This window comes from Nycticebus coucang, unplaced genomic scaffold, assembly GCF_027406575.1.
Source record: "Nycticebus coucang isolate mNycCou1 unplaced genomic scaffold, mNycCou1.pri scaffold_54, whole genome shotgun sequence".
NCBI lineage: Eukaryota > Metazoa > Chordata > Mammalia > Primates > Lorisidae > Nycticebus > Nycticebus coucang.
In genome coordinates this window covers 893,017-914,033 of record NW_026515584.1, presented here as the reverse complement: position 1 = coordinate 914,033, position 21,017 = coordinate 893,017, and the positions used below count along the sequence as shown (strand labels likewise).

At 40.9% G+C, this 21,017-nt stretch overlaps 1 non-coding gene across 1 annotated transcript; it reads left to right on the top strand.

Moving 5' to 3' along the window:
- The first annotated feature begins 846 nt into the window (after positions 1-846).
- Positions 847-975, top strand: LOC128579463 (small nucleolar RNA SNORA11). Its single transcript, XR_008378161.1, has one exon. It is a non-coding gene; the product is annotated as a small nucleolar RNA SNORA11 (small nucleolar RNA).
- Positions 976-21,017: the final 20,042 nt, after the last annotated feature.

The window sequence follows — 21,017 nt, the reverse complement described above, 5'->3', positions numbered from 1 at the left end:
GCCAAAGTGAGCACCCACACTATCTACTACCTGTAGAGGAACTGGACATTATTTCCCCTGTTTTACAGAGGAGGAAACCTGGAGCTCAGACAGATTAGATACTCTTCCAAAGGTCACATAGCCATGAAGCTGCAGATCACAGCCCAAATCCAAACTCAAGCCTGAGCCTCTTTAGCATCACCCTTTCTATGTATTTCTATATCTCATAATATTGTTCTTAAATTTTCCTTTCTTTTGAAGTCGATTACAGTTTTTTTGTATCTTTGTGCTAACAGGAACCCTTCTTTATGGATCTTGCTTCAAACCTATAGTCCCTAGAAACTGGACATGTGGAAGACATGCCTCCTTACATGAGATAATTCTTTAAAAAGGCAAGTGGGTGGGGGGTGGGGAATACTACATAAGAGACCCAAGTCTAGGTTCACCAGAGACACAGAATCAACCGGGTATCTGCAGATAGAGATCTGTTTGAAGGAATTAGTTCTTACAAGTCCATGATCTCCAGGGAAGACTGGCGGGTTGGAGATCCAGAGAATAGTTACTGCTGCCATCTTGAGTCCAGGTTTCTCAGGCCAGCGAGTTGGAAAATCATGCAGCTTTCCTCTGTTACAGGCTGTTTGGGGAATCCTCAGTCTTTGCTCTTCAGGCCTTCAACTGATTAGATGAGACTCACTCACAGGGTAATAACTGCTTTAAAGTCTACTGACTCAAATGTTAATCACATCTGAAAAACACCTTTATAGCAATTTCTAAGCAGGTGTTTAACTAAACATCTAGACACTACAGCCTAGCCAAGTTGGCACATACAAGTAACCAGCTCAAGAAGTCTGGGTGTGTGTGTGGGGGGGTGTGTGCTCACATAAGGGGGCCTGAGGAATGGCTCCCCTGTTTATAAAACTCCCTACAGGAATCTGGGGTCATTGTGATGAGGGGAGCAAAACTTGTGGCCTCCATAAGAACATATTCCCTACATGTAAAGAAAAAATTATAAAATATATATGGTGGGCATATGGGTGATCAATATATAATTCTCTCAGCTGTACTGTAGTTTTGAAAAATTGCCTAATAAAATATTGGAAAATTATTTTTTAAAAAAGAAAATTGGGTGCAATTCATGGCAAAGGCAGCAAATATACAACATGCGTGTGCAGCCACCCTCTCTGCCTGAGACCACGACAGACATCGCTCATCAGCCAAGGCCCCTCGTGCAGTGAGTTCTATGGAGCTCAGCCCCAAGAAGCCAGGCTTGGTTGGAATGGGAGTTAACATCTACTAGTCATCCACCTTCCACGTGGCCCAGTACCACCACCAGGGGTCACATTTGACGTGGCTACCACCTACTAACATGGAATCTCCACTTTCCTCTGAGGACTTTTCACAGCTAACATGTTTCTGAGTAAAAAGGTACAACTTCATAATAAGCTACATAGGTAATTCTCTAAGAACATAATAAGTGCTGTCTCTTTAAGACCTGGTCACAGTAACTATCTAACACGACTGCCAATATCCAACTCTTCACCTGCGGACTTTCTATCTTGAACTGTCCTGAAGTTTTAATAGCTATAACCATTTGAAATTTTATATTAGGTACAATTATACTTGTCGGTAAGAGTGGCATACCTTATGTATTACTAATTCACATATTTGACATATAAAAAACATTCTAATTTTTAAGGAAAAAGCTACCTATTGTGTGTGATGTGGCAAAATATGTGGCGCTAGCAATTTTGGAAGAAATTCATCTGATCCTATCAATCACAAAATAAAGGCACAAAAACCAACTTTACAACTGAACACAAATATACTCCAAGTTAGAGGAAAGACCTATTTCTTTTATACTCAAGTGTATCTTTAAATCAGGTTCCGAGGATCTCTGGAGACAGAGCATCCATTACCTGCCTTAATTAACTATTTAGAGGTCTATTTCTGTGATTGCCAACTCTGTAATTCTCCACACTCCATAGACTAATCTGGAATAAGCACTTTGATCTCCTGGCCCCAGTTCTTTCACTGAATGAGCTAGTTGATCACTGGACTTCAATTTCCTGTGTTTAAGTAAAGGATCCTGGACTGGCAACCCTAGAATTCTGAGTCTCTGCTAATCAAAGATATTGTACAGTCTCCACGCACATTTCTACATGCCCAGTGATGATAATAGCATGCTCTTATTTACTGCTCAATATGTGATAAACGTGTTATGTTTGTATCAGCTCATTTAATTCTCATGAAAACCACAGTAAGTAGAAAGTTGTTATTTCCACAAATGACCACAACAGTATCTCTGCTCTTCAGAACCTTGCCATCCCTCGTCAAGAGAGGGAGCCTCTTCTCTCCCTTTGAACTTGTGCAGGCACTTGTGGCTGCCTCAATCAATAGACAATAATAGCAAGAAAGTGATAAGACTTTCAAGGAGGGGTCATGAAAAAACAAGATCTGGCCATTTCTCCCTTGGGACTGTCAACCTTGGAACCCAGCCAACATGCTGTACGACATGCAGATGTTCTAGCCAACAGCATCCAGTCGAGAACGTGGCTGACAATCAGTGCCAACCACCAGTCAGGAGCGAATAAACCTCCAGATGATTTTAGCCTCCAGCATTCAAATCACCCCAGTTGATACCAAGGGAAGCACAGTCAAGCTGTCCCTCCCAGACCCACCTTCCAAATCGAAGATTCATGACCAAAGTGAACGGTGACCTGTGGTTAAGATGCTGAGTTTTGTGGCGTTGTATTATGCAGTAGTGGGTAGCTAGAACATGGCTGGTGGTATTCTATCTTCATTTTACACATAAGGAAACTGAGGAAAACAAGACCACAGACCAGACTCTAACTCAACTCTGTGCTACACTTCCACTTAATAAGTAATTACTGAAAGTCTGATTAGTCACTGGTGCACAGCTGTGTTATTACTTGTCATTTTCCAAGTGCAGCTTATCTAACAAAAGTATTTAAGATATATATTTTTAACATAATGTTGATGTAATTACATGTATTTTTCCCCTAAGAAATGATATTACCAAAGGCTAAGATGATTGATACAATATTTTAGAAAAAGAAAAAGCCCTCTACCAAAGTAGAGTTTATTTCTTGGCCTCTTCCATGTATACTTAGCAAAAGTATAAGAAATTACAATTTTTCTGCTGGGTGGAGCAATTTCTTAGGAGCCAGAGTCAACTCATTCATGTTTATAATACTTCTTTTAAGGGACATTTTAAATCTGAAGATCAGAGCCCTGCTGTTGCGTGACCCGAGACACGAACGAGCAGCAGCTTTGCTGTAGGTGTAAACTCGCTCCTGTAATTATTAAGTCAAGAAACAGACTATACACCGTGGGATGGCATATAGCAAAGTTCTTTATTCCAAGTTTAAGTTTTATACTCTTCCAGTCACGTACACACCTAATCCATTATCTATTAGCTGAATTTTAACTTGAAAGGAAATATTTATCATATCAATGTAACCACTTGTGTAGTAAATCTCTTCCTCTAAACAATGACGAGTTTTCCGAGCAGGGCACAAAGATGAAAGCAGCTATAGGGGAACAGAGTTAATAGAAGAATATCTTCAAGCATTGACTCAGTTTACTCAGTATGAAGTAACGACTGTGACCTTCCTTCAGGGCAGAGCACCTATAGACCTCTGACAATATGCTGTTAACATATGTCAACCCTCTGGCCCGTATCTCTGAGGAAGGGCGGCATGCCCTTGGATCTCAGGCTTCACCGGGTGTACAGCTTCAGAGAAAAGGCCTAAGGAATTTTCCAAAAAAGCCTAACTCTGTGAGTAACCCAGAGGGGTCCAAGCCTCTTAAGCCTCTGGAAGAAAAGCATGTCATTTTAAACTCACACTGAATTTACTTTGTGTGCTTGATGTAGGATAAGTTTATTTCTAAATATTATCCTACACCCTGCCAACGAGGAAAAGATTTACAATGGAAGAAAATAGATTTGGTATCTAAATTACATACTTTTTCTTTCAAAGTTTAAAGAAAAAAGTATATATTTTGAAGTGAGATAAATGATAGGGTGAAGTTTATTTAAACATCTGAATTACCATGCATGGGAAGTGTCTCATTCCTCAAGTGATTAAATATTATTTGATCATTAAAATTGCTCAATGTAATGTACAAAATAAAGTTTAGTAAGCCATCCTAATTACTAACTAAAGGTCAGACCCTTTCCCAGGAGAGAATGTGTCTTCACTGACCATCACCCAGCTGTAGGATATACGCAAACGTCCTGGGTACTAAATGAACACAATTGCTGAAAGCTTGGTGTTGAATTAAAACTTTTAAAATATCAAGCCATGGGGTTATTATTGGTGTTTTCTATGTTGTATTATAATTTATAGCTTTCCAAATGTATCTTTTTCCCCAAATTATTGATTATTGATTCAAGAAACTGACAATTTCCCCATGTCCATAAAGAACAGTCGTCAGTGACATAAAGACCCTGCAGGGGCAGCTGGCATCTCCACTGGGAACCAAAACAGAAATGAGGGGTTGGGTTTATTATATTCTACTTGGAATAAAATGATGTGGTTGCCTCAAAGGAGGAAACATAGTCAAGACAAGTGGCAGGGTGGAGTTCTTCTTGGCCCTGTGGCTAAAGGCACTAAGCCCCTTGAGGGCAGGGTGTCCTGTTTTGAGTTCTAGAGGCAAAATGTTTGCCTTATAAATGATTAATACAAATGAAGCTGTTTCAGACGCTGAGAATTCAGATATAAGGTTCAAAGAATAACCTTGACTTTGAGGCATGTGGAAATATTATAGGGCACCCCTAAACTCGTTACTGCACAGCCGGTGCCAGCAGCACTAAATGCTACGAAAATACTTCTCTGGCCTGGGCCTTCTTCAGCATCACTCCCCCCTCCACCATCTGCTGTGCGTGGTTGGAGACTGAGAAATGGAATTGCAGCCCAAAATGTGGGTGGGGAATTAACTGGGCTGGCTGGGATTTTTCCTCGCTCATCCTGGCACTCCTTCTGGCACACAGGAGGACAAAAATCTAAGGAAGATACTGAACCCTCGCCTCACTGCCCTCCCCACACTGCCCCACTTTCATTCTATGCCTGCTCTTTGCCCCCGTCCTAGGTTTCCTAGCCACCTACACCATGAACACCCTCTGTTAAAACTTTCAAACAAGCCAGGCCTGGTGGCTCACGCTGGTAATCCTAGCACTCTGGGAGGCTGAGGCAGGTGGACTGCTTAAGCTTAGATTTTTGAGATAAGCCTGAGCAAAAGCAAAACCAGGTTTCTACTAAAAATAGAAAAACTACCTGGGTATGATGGCTGGCACCTATAATCACAGCAGCAAGGGAGGCTGAGGCAAGGGGATCACCTGAGCCCAAGAGTTTAAAGTTGTCATGAGCTGTGATGCCACTGCACACCCCCAGGGCAATAGAGTGTTTTATAAACAGCTGAATTTTAGCTGAAAGGAAATATTTATCATATCAATGATAAATAAATAAAACAACTTTCAATCATGCCAGGAAGTTGCAATAGTGTGGTGGACTATGAGGTTGGAAATGGCCCACCTGGGTAGGACAGTCATGAGGACCACTGCTGGTGAGGTCCAACCTCTGGAAGGCTGCATTTCCCCATGTCCCACCCGAAGGGAAAGGCAGTGGCTGTGGGATTCCTTTCAAAGGGACAGTGCTATAGGGACCTGAGGTCCACTGAGAACAGGTAGGAGCTGTCAAGGTCCATTTTGGAAAACTGGGCCACCTTGTCTGGCCTCAACAGCAAACAGAGCAAAGGAGGTGCCTGGCTTTGCAGAGTAAACAGTCCCTCAAAAAGCAGACAGTGGCTGTTTCGGATGGCGTGAACATGGCATTGAGGAACACAGAGCAGACCCCACTCTGGGAACAATTCTACTCCAGAGGAAAGAAGTGGCCTTGTGCGCTGACCTCACATGCCCTGCTGAGAGAGAATACTAACCTTTCCTGCAGTGTCTAATGTCAGGCACTGCCCATGTACTATAGGGGTTTGGAGTATCCCTAGCCTCTATCAGATGGCAGGAGCCAGGGCCAGCTTCCTGTGCAGGTGACAGTGTAGTCACACAGGGCTCCACACTCAGAAGGACTCAGTGCTTGGTTTAATGTTCCTGCTGTCATCCTGAAATTCTTAATAATGTGTTTTGTGAGTGAAAGTCAATGTGACAATGGAGGTCATACTCATGATGAAATATGTCGTTCCTCCTCACCCTATTTGCATATACACACAAATGTAGCACTGCTCCTTGAGCAGAGAATTCCAGTGGCCCCGTATTGAATGATAGTTCAGCAAGCCCTGAAGCCTCACATACAAGGTAAGGGTGTGAGCACTGGAACTAACTCAGGGGGTGAGGGTGGGCGGAAGCCCAGGCTTTCTGTTAGAACTGTAACTTGCTTAGAAGTGACAGTTATTGACTAATGGTTGCATAGGTCATGTGGGTGCTTTGTGGCAGTTATGAAACTTCATGCCCAACCCCAAACCTCCTAAAAGCCTTCTGACTCCTATCACTGGGACGCTTTAGTTAAGAGGGTTTTCTGTCAAGTGGTGGTAGACCAGAAGCAGGTGGGAACATAAACCACATTATATCGGGTTAATATAACCCATTTCCTGAGATTTTATCTCAGACATGACTCACCAGGCCTCTTAGAAAGGAATTTGCACAAAGAAAAAGGTCAGAGTTCAGTCCTCAAAGTGAAGGTGCTGTTCTATCCCTACTCAATTTTTAAATACTCAATGCACATACAAGTTCTGAGCTTAAATATTCACCCCTCAGCCTCCTCACTCTGCTCAGATTAGAGTTTCCCTATCTTGTCTCCTGTGTTCCATATGCATCATTCCAACTGGCGTGGTGTGGTCATTGGTGGGGTCACTTTTCAGAGTTCTCTGCTTTCTGGATGAGCCCCAGACACCTCTCTCCCCCACCTCCCAGATGCAATCATGGGCAGAACAAGGGTGAGGCTAGGCAGGCCTTGGCATCAAAATATTAGGGGATGACAACAAATTAGGGAATTGAAACAAATCATATTTTAATGAAATAGCTTAAAAATCAAAATTAGTGCAAAAATCTGCAATGAATTTCAAAGACTCTCTCCTTTAAACAAAACCTTTGGCAGGCTTCTTGGAGTCCTTTTTGATTACGCCCAACTTTAAGCTTCCATTTCTGTCTTCTTAGAATCCAGTTTGAACAACAATCCTAAGTCGATTTAGTTAAAAGCCCCCACCTTGGTATCTGACCACCTTAGATATCTTATCACACTACCTGCCTTCAGTAGCAAATGAACTGTCGAGTCCTGTCAACTCCTGTCGAGTCCATTTAACAGAAACCCTGTTCACCTTGATGTTTCCTCTTAGTAATTCTCCATCCACTCACCCCGACCCTGCTCCTCAGATATAAATCCCTACTCATCCTTAGTGGAGTCAGACCTGAACCCAGTCTCTCTCACCCATCTCATTGCAGCAGTCCCTAAACCTATCTCATCCTCCCCTTTCCTGCCCTGGGATAATGTCTGCCTTATAGTCTTTGGTAACTAATTATTGAGTGACTTTTTATAATGTGAATGTTTTAAATAAAATCACTGATTTTGTCCTTTTGTCTCCCATGTGGCTCAGCAGGACATTGATCTTAACTGTCACTAATGCCAAGGCAATGACCAATCCACCCCCCACGACTCTCCTCATCACCTGTGCATTGTGGTGTGGAAGCTCCACTCCCTTTCTGGCCATGCTGAGGAAGTGGTGCTCCTATCTTTTATACATATAATTCACATTATAAATTAGCAACTGTTATCAAGACAAATGCAAAAGAAAATTACATAGGATACTATCAGAAATAACCATTTGGGAGAGTCTTCTTGGCTTTTTCCCATGTACATAAAATGTGTAAACACACACACATGTACATACATAGACCATGTCTACAGAAACAAATACATGCACACACAAGTGGGGTTATGCTATATCTGTACCATACGTATCAACACATTTTTCCTTTTTTCTTTTGCAATGGAGTTTTGCTCTGTCACTTGGGCAGGAACCTTAAACTTCTGGGCTCAAGCAATCCTCCTGCCTCAGTCTTCCAAGTAGCTGGAACCACAGGCACCCACCACCACATTCAGCTATTTTTCCATTTTTAGTAGAAATGGGATCTCACTCTTGCTCAGGCTGGGACTCCAATTCCTGAGCTCAAGTGATCCTCCTGCCTCAGACTCCCAGAGTGCTAGGATTATAGGTGTGAGCCACTATGCCTGGCATATTTTTCTTATTTTCATATGAGTAGAAAGTATCTTTTCATGTTCATAAATATATATCTACACTAACATTGGTAAAGTGTGGTAAAGACACACTTTAATCAGTGACAAATATTGCGATATTTGGGGAAGGAGAAGTTCAGCATGAGATAAATTCAAGTTTGATTTGTACAGAAGTGACTGGGCATTTTAAAGGGAGGAAAAAGGAGAAGGAAGGAGGGTGAGTGGACACCCAGTAGAGTCAGGGAAGCAAAAAATGCTAAAAAGCAGAATAGGGGAGTTGCTGTGTGCAAAACCTACCTGGGTTTGTTACCTGCTGTGTATCAAAGTTTGGCTTCCACCCTCCTACAAGACTGGGACACAGGGGCCCTCTCTATAAGTGAGGCCAGAACAAACAGGAAATTTTTCTAGAAGCCTTGCATTTCTTCAGGCATGAACTGTTAGAAACTATGTTAATGTTTGTGCAAGTCCTTTTAGGCCAAGGAGGAGGCCTAGGTGAGAAGAGGGCTTGGAGGAGCCTGCCTAGAGTTGGGTCAAGGGAAGAATCTTTGTCAGACCTCAAGGGAAAACATCTCTGAAGCTGACTTTTGGAGATTTACCAATGCAGGAGCTGAGGAAGATAGAGGAGATTCAGAGGCTCTTCCAGGTGCAGAGCAGGGTTGGAAACCCCTTGTTGATGAGATTCCACAGTTTTGAAGCTCACGAGGAAGATATATGGGATCTAGAGAAAGTGGTTTCTCCAGACAAGTTTGCTAAGTGGTGAAGAACAGGCATTGGAGCATTTCTCATGTTGCACCTGCAGGGTGCGGTAGCAGGGGTATCTGACACTTAGGTCTCAGGCACAGTCATTGGTAAACAGGAATGGAGGCCACAGGAAATGCGGGCTCTTCTCTCCACCTCCCAACCATCCATCTTCCTTATCTCTGTAAGATCAAGGGTCTAATTTTAGAGAAGAGAAACTAAAAGTACAGTAGGTTAAAAAAAACAGTTCTGGGTGGTGCCCGTAGCTCAGTGAGTAGGGTGCTGGTCCCATATACTGAGAATGGTGGGTTCAAACCCAGCCCTGGCCAAACTGTAACAACAAAAAAATAGCTGGGCTTTGTGGCAGGTGCCTGTGGTCCCAGCAACTTTGGAGGCTGAGGCATTAGAATCTCCTAAGTCCAAGAGCTGGAGGTTGCTGTGAGTTGTGATGCCACAACACTCTACCAAGGGCAACAAAATGAGACTCTGTCTCTAAAAAAAAAAAAAAAGAAAGAAAGAAAAAAGTACAGAATGCAATTGTTTCTAGAAGAACCAGGTGGGAAGCATCAATTCAGCGCCCTGGCTTTCATTTCACATGTGGACGTTTTCAACCACACACATCACGATGTGGGCAGCAAGGACATGAGCAAGTGATGGAAAATACTGGCTTATTCTAATCAGCATTGCTGATACTTGAGTCTCAACCTTCTTGTCATGACTGAGGCACACCTTTCTTCAGGGCAGGGCCCCCATGTCCTGTCCGTTGGTGCACTTACCCAGCACTTGATGCTGACTGGTCCATTGCAGGTACAGTTCAAAACATTGGATGGACTCAGGTAATTCTTGCTGGATACCTAACCCAGGAGGATACACAATGGCAGCCATTCCTCAGAGACTGATGACCCACAGGGGTTCATGCTTTTTTCAGGTAGGAAACAATTTCCCACCACATGCAATCTTGGGCATTTCTTCCCAGAGAAAACCAGGAGCAGGAATGCTCCACAAACACAGGGAACTGTCCCCTCCCCAGCTGCTGCATTTTAACCTATGCGAGTGGGTAGATAGTCTGGGTATGTTTGCTCTGGGCTTAGTAATGGATCATCCGCTAATGCACTTTTCTGTTGTGGTTGTGGTGGGCAGGAGAAGGTTGAGGAGTGGAGGTGAGAGTGCTGTATGGTTGGGAATGCAAGGAGAAGGGAAGGAAGAAGGAAGGAAGGACTGGAGGGGCAAGGAAGGAAAGGACAGAGGTGTTGCCCAGCACAGACGGAGACCGTACCTTAGGTTCTGTGTCAGTAGCAATGCTGTCAAATGTTATGTCCAACCATTTCTATAATTTTCATCTGGGTTTTTTTTCAATGACCCATTATGGGAGGGGTTGGGAGAAGTTTTAAAATAATAGTGACTCTGGTTAGGTGCAGTGGCTCACATCTTTAATCTTATCACTCTGGGAGGCTGAGGCGGGAAGATCCCTCCAGCTCAGGAGTTCAAGACCAACATGAGCAAGGGTGAGATACTGTTTCTACTTAAAATAGACAAAACTAGCCAGGCATGGGGGAAGGCATCTGTAGTCACAGCTACTTTGGAGGCTGAGGAAAGAGAATCCTTTGAACCCAGGAGTTTGAGATTGCAGTGAGCCAGGAGGATGATACAGCACTTTACCCAGCATGACTGAGTGAGACATAGTTAAAAAAAAAAATAACAGTGATTCCAAAATATACTCTTTTGAAATTGTTTTTAAAAGTTGCTCAGGCTAGAGTGCCATGGCATCAGCCAAGCTCACACCAACCTCAGACTCTTAGGTCCAAGGGATCCGCCTGCCTCAGCTTCCTGAGTAGGCACCTATAGGCACCTGCCTCAACACCTGGCTAGTTTTTAAACTTTTTGTATAGGTGGAGCCTTGCCTTTGTTCGAACTCTTGAGCTCAAGCAATCCTCCTTCCTTGGCTTCCCACAGTGCTAGGATTATAGCCACTTCACTTGGCTTGAAAATCTATTTTTTTTAATTAAAAAACTTATTTTTTATTTGAATAGACTTAGGGGTACAAGTTGAAATCTGTTACATGTGTATATCGTATAGTAATAGAGTCTGGGCTTTCAGTGTACCCATCATCTGAGTAGAGTGTATTGTACCCCATGGTAACTTTATACTTTACCTTCCCCCTTAAAAATTTACTCTTTTTTGAAGTTTCTATTGCTGTTAAAAGGACGTGGTTTGCAAACATGGTCCTTCCCCAACTGAGACTTAAAAAGCATAAGTGGCTTTGCTTAATGAAAGGGGCATTTAGTCAGTCTAAGAAGACAGATTGAGTCATCATTTAAGAAAAAAGGCTGTCCTTTTTGGGCCCTGTGTGATTGTGTTTAAGCCTGTGAAGATTTTGAAATTTTTTAAACTTTAAAGCCAGGAACTAATTCTTAAGAGCTGGATTTCTGGTAGCCTAAAAAAGATAAGTTTTGCTTGAGTATTCTTATATTAATAATATTAATTCATAACATTAGTTAATAATATTAATTCTTATATTAACCTTGAAAGACAGAAAATCTCATTGTAGGCTGATCTATGTGCTATTAAGTATAGCTGGATTGGATGGTGATGTTTTTGAATACTAAATAAGCACATGGAATTATATGATATACAAAATGTACATACGCTTACTCTACTGAATTTGGTTTAGCAACAACATTATATGAATACTATGGAGTTTTTTATATTTTTTTATACTGAAATTTTATTTATTTATTTATTTTTGAGACAGTCTCACTGTGTTGCCCTCTGTAGAGTGCTATTAGCTCACAGCAACCTCAAATTCTTGGGCTCAAGCAATTCTCATGCCTTAGCCACCCCAGTAGCTGGGACTACAGGAGCCTGCCACAGTGCACAGCTATTTTTAGAGATGGGGTCTTACTCTTGCTCAGGCTGTTCTTGACCCCATGAGCTCAGGCAATCCAGCCACCTCAACCTCCCAGAATGCTAGGATTATAAGCGTGAGCCACTGTGCCCGGCTATACTGACATTTTGGACATTATATTTTATTGGTTTGCAATGCACAGCACTGGCAATTTCATGATTCTATACCCCCTGAAAAGTAACTTCAGGGATTTCCAAGAGTCCCCAGAGGATGTCCAAGTTCTGATCATTAGTACACATCAACTACCTCAGGAGACCTCCAGTGAGCTCTGCACCAGGCGTCACTGCTTCTGCTGGGCTTTACAGCTCCCATCAACTTTAGTAGGATCTAACTTAATCCTGAATCTGGAATGGTAAATATTCCAATGTAAGATCTGTTTCTGTAGATACCAGGTTTTGAATGAGCTACTCAGAGCTGAATCCTAGATCTTGGACATCTCCATATCTATCATTTGGGGACATAGCACATCTTCTTTTCATGCCAAACAGCACTGTTTGAACTTGGCTAAGTGAGGAGTGGACTGTCATCTCACACTCTGCAAAGAAAACCTTCTGTCAATACTCCTAATTCTGGTCTCGCCATGTTAATTCTATGAATGATACTTTTTTTTTTTTTTTGAGACAGTGTCTCACTATGTCGCCCAGGCTAGAGGGCTGTAGTGTCAGCCTACCTCACAGAAATCTCAAACTCCTGGGTTCAAGCAATGCTCTTGCCCCAGCCACTTGAGGAACTGCGACTACGGGCACCTGCCAAAATGCCTGGCTAATTTTTCCATTGTTAGTAGAGATGTGTTCTCACTCTTGCTCAGGCTGGTCTCAAACTCCTGAGCTCAAGGGATCCTTCCTGCTTCAGCCTCCCAGAGTGCTAAGGTTACAGGCGTGAGCCACTGCACCCAAACACTGAGAATGGGTTTTCCTCTCCTTTATCTCTTGGTTTTCTAAAATTACCCTATTTTAAACACCTTTTAATCACTTTTCTTCTTATTGAATTAATCCCTGTATCTGCTAGATTTCTTCTGATAAAAAACAGAATGAATATGAGAAAAAGTAGAAGAGAGAGAAAGAGAAATAGATTTGTTTTAAGAAACCGCCTAACATGTCTGTGGATGATGGCAAGTCCAAAATCTACAGGCCAGGATGGAAATTCAGGCCAGACTTCTATGTTACAGTCTCAAGGTAGAATTCCTTCTTTTCAGGAAACTTCAGTCTTTGCTCATAAGGCCTTCAGGTGATTAGGTGAGGCCCACCCACATTATCAAGGATACTCTCCTTTGATAAAGTCATCTGATTATAGGTAGAGGTCAATCACACATACAGAACACTTTCACAGCAACAGTTAGACTGCTATTTGACCACACAATTGGTCAACCACATGGCAGCCAAATTGACACACACAATCATAGCAATGCCCTTCTGGTGCCCGTTCCTCAGCAGGTTGCTCACCCTACATCACTTGCAGGTATGTGTTGTTGTTTTTTTTTTTTTTACTTTTATTTACATCATTCAGATTTCATCTTTTTTGTTCTGTCAAGCAATACACAGATTGTCATACAAATAGCAGTCTGGTATATACATTTTCATCTACTCTCTCTAAATACTTTTTGGTCTTTTATGGGAAGAAGGAAGCCTGCCACATAATAATGAAGAAGTAATTTTTTTTTGATGAGAGCTATACATAAAGAGGACAGATTTAAATTCAGGGATTAAGGGCCATGGTTACACAATTTCAATTGCTCATGGAGTGTTTTTTAAGGATCAGGTGTGATTAGTTTTTGAAATTGATTTAAATAAATGTTTATTAATTATTCAGCTCATGAGAACACTTGCACTTTATAACTTACGTGATGTCTTATTCTAATGATTCTAATGGTTCAGTAGACTATGGCCACATATATTAATGTTTAAAAAAATACATTTAGAGCATCTAATTTGATAAGTATAAATCAACCATAAGCATTGTGAGGGTAGAGGCCATTTATTATTCATTATTATTTCCATAATACTAGCATGGGGCCTAGTAAAAAATAAATATTCAATCAATGAATTTAGTAAATGACATGTAAGTCACCTTCAAAAAAGCATGGAAAATGCATATTATGGAAAAACTATGCATTGATTTATAAAGGCTTTTTTGCACCCAAATGAACTCATACTAAATTATCATAACATGTCTGAACAGAATCTAGTTTGAGGCACCAAGAAGGATAAGGAATCAGTTTGGAAGAGCCCTGTCAGCCCAACATGAATTTTGATAAAATTGAAATAGGAACAAAGATCAAATTTATGATGATCTGGGGACGAAGAATAAAAAAATCATTGATACTTAACAAAAAATTTATGGGGATAATGCCCAAGGAAACTAGTAGTTTACAAATGAATAATTCATTTTAAGAAGGGCCAAAACAATGTTGAAAATGAAGGCCACGTTGGTAGACCATCCACATCAATTTGTGAAGAAAAATGTATTATATTTATGCCTTCTTGGCATAAACAGCAGAAATAATAGCCAATACCACAGCCATCTCAATCGGCTCAGCTTACACAATTCCAGCTGAAAAATGAAAGTCCATCAAACTTTCCACTCAATGGAAGACAAAACCATTGAGGTCACAATGGCTGCAGATAAGAGCAGAACTTTCAATGGAAATTTTAAACAAGTGGGGTCAAGGTCCTGAAGCATGTCTTTGAAAAGTTGTAACAGCAAATGAAACATGGTTATATGAGTACAATTGCTGAAGACAAAGCTCAACCAAAGCATTTGTGACCAAAAGATGGGAGTAGTCCAGACAATGGAAAGGTGGATCAGTCCAGAGCAAGGGTCATAGCAACAATTTGGGGGATGTTTAAGACTTTTTTTTTTTTTTTGAGTTTCTGAAGGGCCAAAGAATGATAACATCTGTTTATTTTGAGAGTATTTTGGGAAAGTTAGCGAAAGTTTAACTAGAAAAATGCTTGGGAAAGCTCACAAAGCTCCACCACAAAAATGCTCCTGCTTATTCTTCTCAGCAAACAAGGGCAATTTTGTAGGAATTTTCGTGGAAAAGTATTAGGCATTCACTTTACGGTTCTAATTTGGCTCCTTCAGACTTCTTTTTGCTTCCTAATCTTTTTTTTTTTTTTTTTTACCATCAGTCAACTGGATATAATTTGACAATTACAGACAACTTTATCCAATGACAGCAAAATATACATTCTTTTTCTCTCAAGCTTATGTGAAACATTCTCACTAAGACAGAACAAGAAATGACATGAGTGAACCTTAAATGTGCATTGCAAAGTGAAAGAACTAGTCTGAAAAAGGTCACATGCTGCATTTTTCCAATTAAGACTGGACACTTCCTATGCAGGATAGGAATAAAAGAGTCACTATTCAGTCCTACATTTTTTTTCTTTCTGTAGTGCTGGAATAGCTCCTTCACTAGCCTTTGTGTTTCCAATCTTAACTGCAGTAAGATGAACTCCAGTTCATCTGGTCAATGAAACAGCAGGGACTTTCATAAAACAAAAAGATGGTCATGGAGTCTTTCAGTTTATAATACCTTATGGCTTCCCATCATTTTCAGCATAACTAGAAATTTCTTGGTGTGGCTAATACATTCTTCATAATGTGGGTACTTTTTCAGCCCAATTGCCCAACATTCCTCTCATTTATGCCTTCATTGCTCCAGATCCCAGTTTTCCATCCACACTGTGAACTCTCCAGATCCCAGTTTTCCATCCACACTGTGAACTCTCCAGATCCCAGTTTTCCATCCACACTGTGTAAGGTTTCATGTCTTCTGGAGCTACGAAGACAGGAATAGGGCTGCAAATGGAGACGTTGTATTGTAGAGGTTACTTCCTGACGAGGGTCCATAGGCACAGACTAAATGAGTGCCTACATAAACAGGAAGGAATCTGGATAATCTGGAGAAAAGGAAGTGAAGAACAGGGTAACCTGTAAGATCTTGAATATTTATAAAAGAGAGGAGCCAATGGGGATTGTACCAGATACTTCTCCACTTCTCTGGAATACTTAGTCATTCTGAATCACTTTTATGTCCAAGCATTTCCAGTTGTCACTTTCTTTCCTTTCCGTTTTGTTGTTGTTGTTGCTGAGACAGTCTTACTCTTTTGCCCAGGCTAGAGTGACATGGCACAGCCTAATTCACAGCAATCTCAAACTCCTGGATTTAAGCTATCCTCCTGCCTCAGCCTTCCAAATAGCTGGGATTAGAGACTCCTATCACAAGGCCCAACTAATTTTTTCTATTTTAGTAGATACAGGGTTCTTGCTTTTGCTCAGGCCAGTCTCAAACTCCTGACTTTAAGTGTCCACCCACCTCGGCCTCCCAGAGTGCTATGATTACAGGTGTGAGCCACCACACTTAGCCCTGGTTGTCAATTTCTTATGTATTCTTTTTTATTGTTATTGAATCATAACTGTGTACATTGATATGATCATGGGGCATCATTCACTAGCTTCACAGACCGTTTACCAAGTTTCACATATACCCTTATAAGATGCACTGCTGGTGTAATCCCACCAATCCCCTTCCCTCTACCCACCTCCCCCCTCCCTCCCCTCCCTTTCCCCCTTCCCCCTATTCTTAGGTTGTAACTGGGTTATAGCTTTCATGTGAAAACCCTAAATTAGTCTCATAGTAGGGCTGAGTACATTGGGTACTTTCTCTTCCATTCTTGAGATACTTTACTAAGAAGAATATGTTCCAGCTCCATCCATGTAAACAAGAAAAAGGTAAAGTCTCCATCTTTCTTTAAGGCTGCATAATATTCCATGGTGTACATATACCACAATTTATTAATCCATTCATGGATCGATGGGCACTTGGGCTTCTTCCATGACTTAGCATTTATGAATTGGGCTGCAATAAACATTCTGGTACAAATATCTTTGTTATAACGTGATTTTTGGTCTTCTGGGTATATGCCCAGCAGTGGAATTACAGGATTGAATGGCAGATCTATTTTTAGATCTCTAAGTGTTCTCCATATCTCTTTCCAAAAGGAATGTATTAATTTGCATTCCCACCAGCAGTGCAAAGGTGTTCCCTTTTCTCCACATCCGCGCCAACATCTCTTGTCTTGGGATTTTGTGATATAGGCTAGTCTCACTGGAGTTAGATGGTATCTCAAAGTAGTTTTGATTTGCATTTCTCTGATGATTAAAGATGATGAGCATTTTTTCATATGTCTGAAGGCCGCACGCCTGTCTTCTTCAGAAAAGTTTCTCTTCAAATCCCTTGCCCAGCCTGTGATAGGATCCCTTGTTCTATTCTTGCTAATGCGTTTGAGTTCTCTGTGGATTCTGGTTATTAAACCTTTGTCGGAGACATAACCTGCAAATATCTTCTCCCATTCTGAGGGCTGTTTGCTTGCTTTATTTACTGTGTTCTTGGCTGTGCAGAAGCTTTTTAGTTTGATCAAGTCCCAGTAGTGTATTTTTGAAGCTGCTTCAATTGCCCGGGGGGTCCTCCTCATAAAATACTCGCCCATCCCGATTTCTTCAATGGTTTTCCCTGCACTCTCCTCTAGTATTTTTATAGTTTCATGTCTTAAGTTTAAATCTTTGATCCAGTGAGAGTCTATCTTAGTTAATGGTGAAAGGTGTGGGTCCACTTTCAGTCTTTTACAGGTTGCCAGCCAGTTCACCCAGCACCCTTGGTTAAATAGGGAATCTTTTCCCCACTGAATGTTTTTAATTGGCTTGTCAAAGATTAAATAACGGTAAGTAGCTGGATTCATCTCTTGATTCTCTATTCTATTCCAGACATCTACCTCTCTGTTTTTGTGCCAATACCATGCTGTTTTGATCACTATTGATTTGTAGTATAGTCTGAGGTCTGGTAGCGTAATTCCTCCTGCTTTGTTTTTATTTCTGAGTAATGTCTTGGCTATTTGAGGTTTTTTCTGATTCCACATAAAATGAAGTATTGTTTTTTCCAGATCTTTAAAGTATGACAGTGGAGCTTTAATAGGGATTGCATTGAAATTATATATTGCTTTGGTTAGTACAGACATTTTAACTATGTTGATTCTTCCCAGCCATGAGCATGGTATGTTTTTCCATTTGTTAATATTTTCAGCTATTTCTTTTCTTAGAGTTTCATAGTTCTCTTTATAGAGATCTTTCACGTCCTTTTGCTTCTTAATCTTAAAAAAATCTTTAAAAGGCACAATAGTTTTCTCAGTTAATGATATAAAAGAAGTCCAGGTGCAGTGGCTACTACCTATAATCCTAGTACTCTGGGAGGACGAAGTGGGTGGACTGCCTGAGCTCTTGAGTTTAAGACCAGCCTGAGCAAGAGCAAGATCCTGTCTCTAAAAAAGACCCTGGGCATTGAGGCTGGTGCCTGTAGTCTCAGCTCCTTGGGAGGCTGAGGCAAAAGAATTTCTGGAGCCCAAGAGTTTGAGGTTGCTGTGAGCTATGACACCACAGCACTGTACCGAGGGTGACAAGATGAGTCTTAAAAAAAAAAAAAAAGAAAGAAAGAAAAAAGTAAAAGAGACTGCATTGAAGTGGTTAAATTCTGAGGACCCTCAGCTCTTTATAGATGGACTACATGGCTGGTACCATTGCTTAAAAATATGGCTTAACCTTGATGAAGCTTATGATGATAAATACACTTTATGTTTTTTATGTTTATCTTTTAATTCCATTTTTCCGTGATTTTTTAAAAAAGTTTCCTCATTTATCCCTCATTTCCCTTCTTCAGTATATCCTTGAAGATGGGATTGTGAATTCCCTGGATGGGGGAGAATGATTCACCCAGAAAGACATTGCTCGTGGTGGCTTCCAAGATGTGGGCAAGTGTTATGACATCAGAGATGGAAACTGCAGGGTCCACAGTGAGGCACTGAGAGGGTGGACCACCTGCCAACATCTAATTTTCAAAATCAGACCCTGTTTTCAAATAAACACAGAGCCCTTTTAAAAAAATAAAATATACTGAACAATAAGTAAAACGCTTTTTATCTAAGCTGTCCTTATACATACAGCTACATTTTCATTTAGACACACCGATTTCAGTCAAGTTTTAAATCACTAACTATAATCCTATGATTAGACTTTGCATAAGTCTTTTTTTGGTAGACCTCCAAGTTCATGCACTATGGAACCTGGAATCTGGGAAGTTCCATATTCATCCCACATTTTACTTTTCTTGCTTCTTGTCTTTTTTGTTCATTCTCTTGTCCTATTTTAAATTCATATTTCTCTCTTCATTCTATATATAGGCTCCCTTGATGGTTAGGGCTAAAATGGACTTGTTTAATTCAAAACATTTTCTAAGATGTTTATAATTTTCTTAGTAAATTCTAAATAAAAAGTTTGAAACAGACCTTTAAGTAAAAGAAAAACATCCATAGGTGATGGGTTAACTTTGTTAACTGCTGACTGAACACCCATCCCTCTTATTTTTCTTGCTGATAGAAGCCTAAGTATCGTAAGAGTTAGAAAGTAAAATTGTAACACTCAAGTCATATTTGACTTCGGCAGTTACAAGAGGTGCTTAAATGGGACTTGTATTCATCTTTTGTTATCAGTATATATGAAGTATTAAAATTTTAATTTAGTGCGGCGCCTGTGGCTCAACGGAGTAGAGTGCGGGCCCCATACGCCGGAGGTGGCGGATTCAAACCCAGCCCCGGCCAAAAACTGTAAAATTTTAATTCAGTTTTTTCTTGTCTCAAAATGTGCATATCTTTTTTGGCATCCTCTGCATTTCCTCTATCCTAGATTTTATCTTGCTAAACTCTTTGATTAATAAAAATGAACACTTATTAACTACCTTTGTATGACCTTATTGTGCATATATATTATTTTCAATCATTCAGAAAGGTGAACCTTATTTGTTTCATTTTATTTACAAAACTAATGCTTAGAAATGCTAAGTCACTTGCTTAGTGTACTTGGAAGTGGTGGAGGCACGACTGGCACCACCATCTGTCTTTTTACAAAGTCCACTTCCTCCGATGTTTATGGAAGGTATAGCTCAGGGGCCATTTCTTCCAAAATACCAGCCGTGACCACTCCTTGGGTCAGATGTCCCACTTTGTGCTCCCATCATGTTCTGCCTATGTCGCCGTCATTTTACGAAGCACATTATATCCTCACTTAGCTGTTTGTGTTTCTTTTGTATTCCAATGTTTCCTAGTTAGGGACATTGCTGGGCTAAGTGCAGGCATGTATGTTTTCCAAAGTTTGTGGATGATAGACAATATCTCTATGTTCACATTGCTCAAGACATGCTCATGTGTTCCTTTTATTGTTTGAGTGTGTATTGAGTAAAGGATCTTGTCCCCCTAGTGTTTACTGAAAAATACCCGACCTGACACAGATTGATTAATTGGAGAAAAAAATACCAATTTATTTAATGTATATACAAAGGAGCCTTCAGAATGAAAACATCCTAACAGCGTTTTGAAGCTTGTTTACCTTTCTGGAAAAATGGGTTTGGGAGGAGGCAAAAGAGAAATTCTGTTGAGCTGGCAATAAAGATTGCTGGGGAGGATGATGGATGGGGCGGAAAGAGGAACTGGTCAACAGTTCTCCTTGGAATTTGAAATTTGGATGAGTCTGAAACTGGGCATTATCTTCTTAATGACTCTATACAGGTATGATCACATTCTTGGTCTTATGTGGAGGGAAAGAAATGAACAGTTGTTCTCCTAGGTGTGTCTGGATCCTAGGCAAATAAAGGAACCTTATCATTTTGGGAGAGCAGATGGTGGAGAGTGGGAGAAGGTCAGATGGAACTTGAGGATCTTTTAGTCAGCCCAGCATGTCAAAATGCCATGTGTGGAGGTATTAGCTTCTAAGCCCCAACAGATGAATAAAAAGTTTTTCTTATCAAACACCCTTAGGCCTCCCAGTAATAGGTGCCTTTCCCAGATCCTTGAGCTACTGCACACTCTTCTGGCTGGATCTTCCTTCCTTGGTCTCTACTTGGCACAACAGTAAATTTTATATTTGGGCAATGATGGTACGAAGAGAGAAAGGGTTTCAGGGTGGGCCCCCGCCAGGGAAGGTTGTTCTTTGGAGAAACGACATCAACCCTTTGTTACTGAAAGTTTAATCCTTGTCCCCAAGGCTGCATCAGAAGAGAGACAATTGGTTTGATGAGAAGGAAA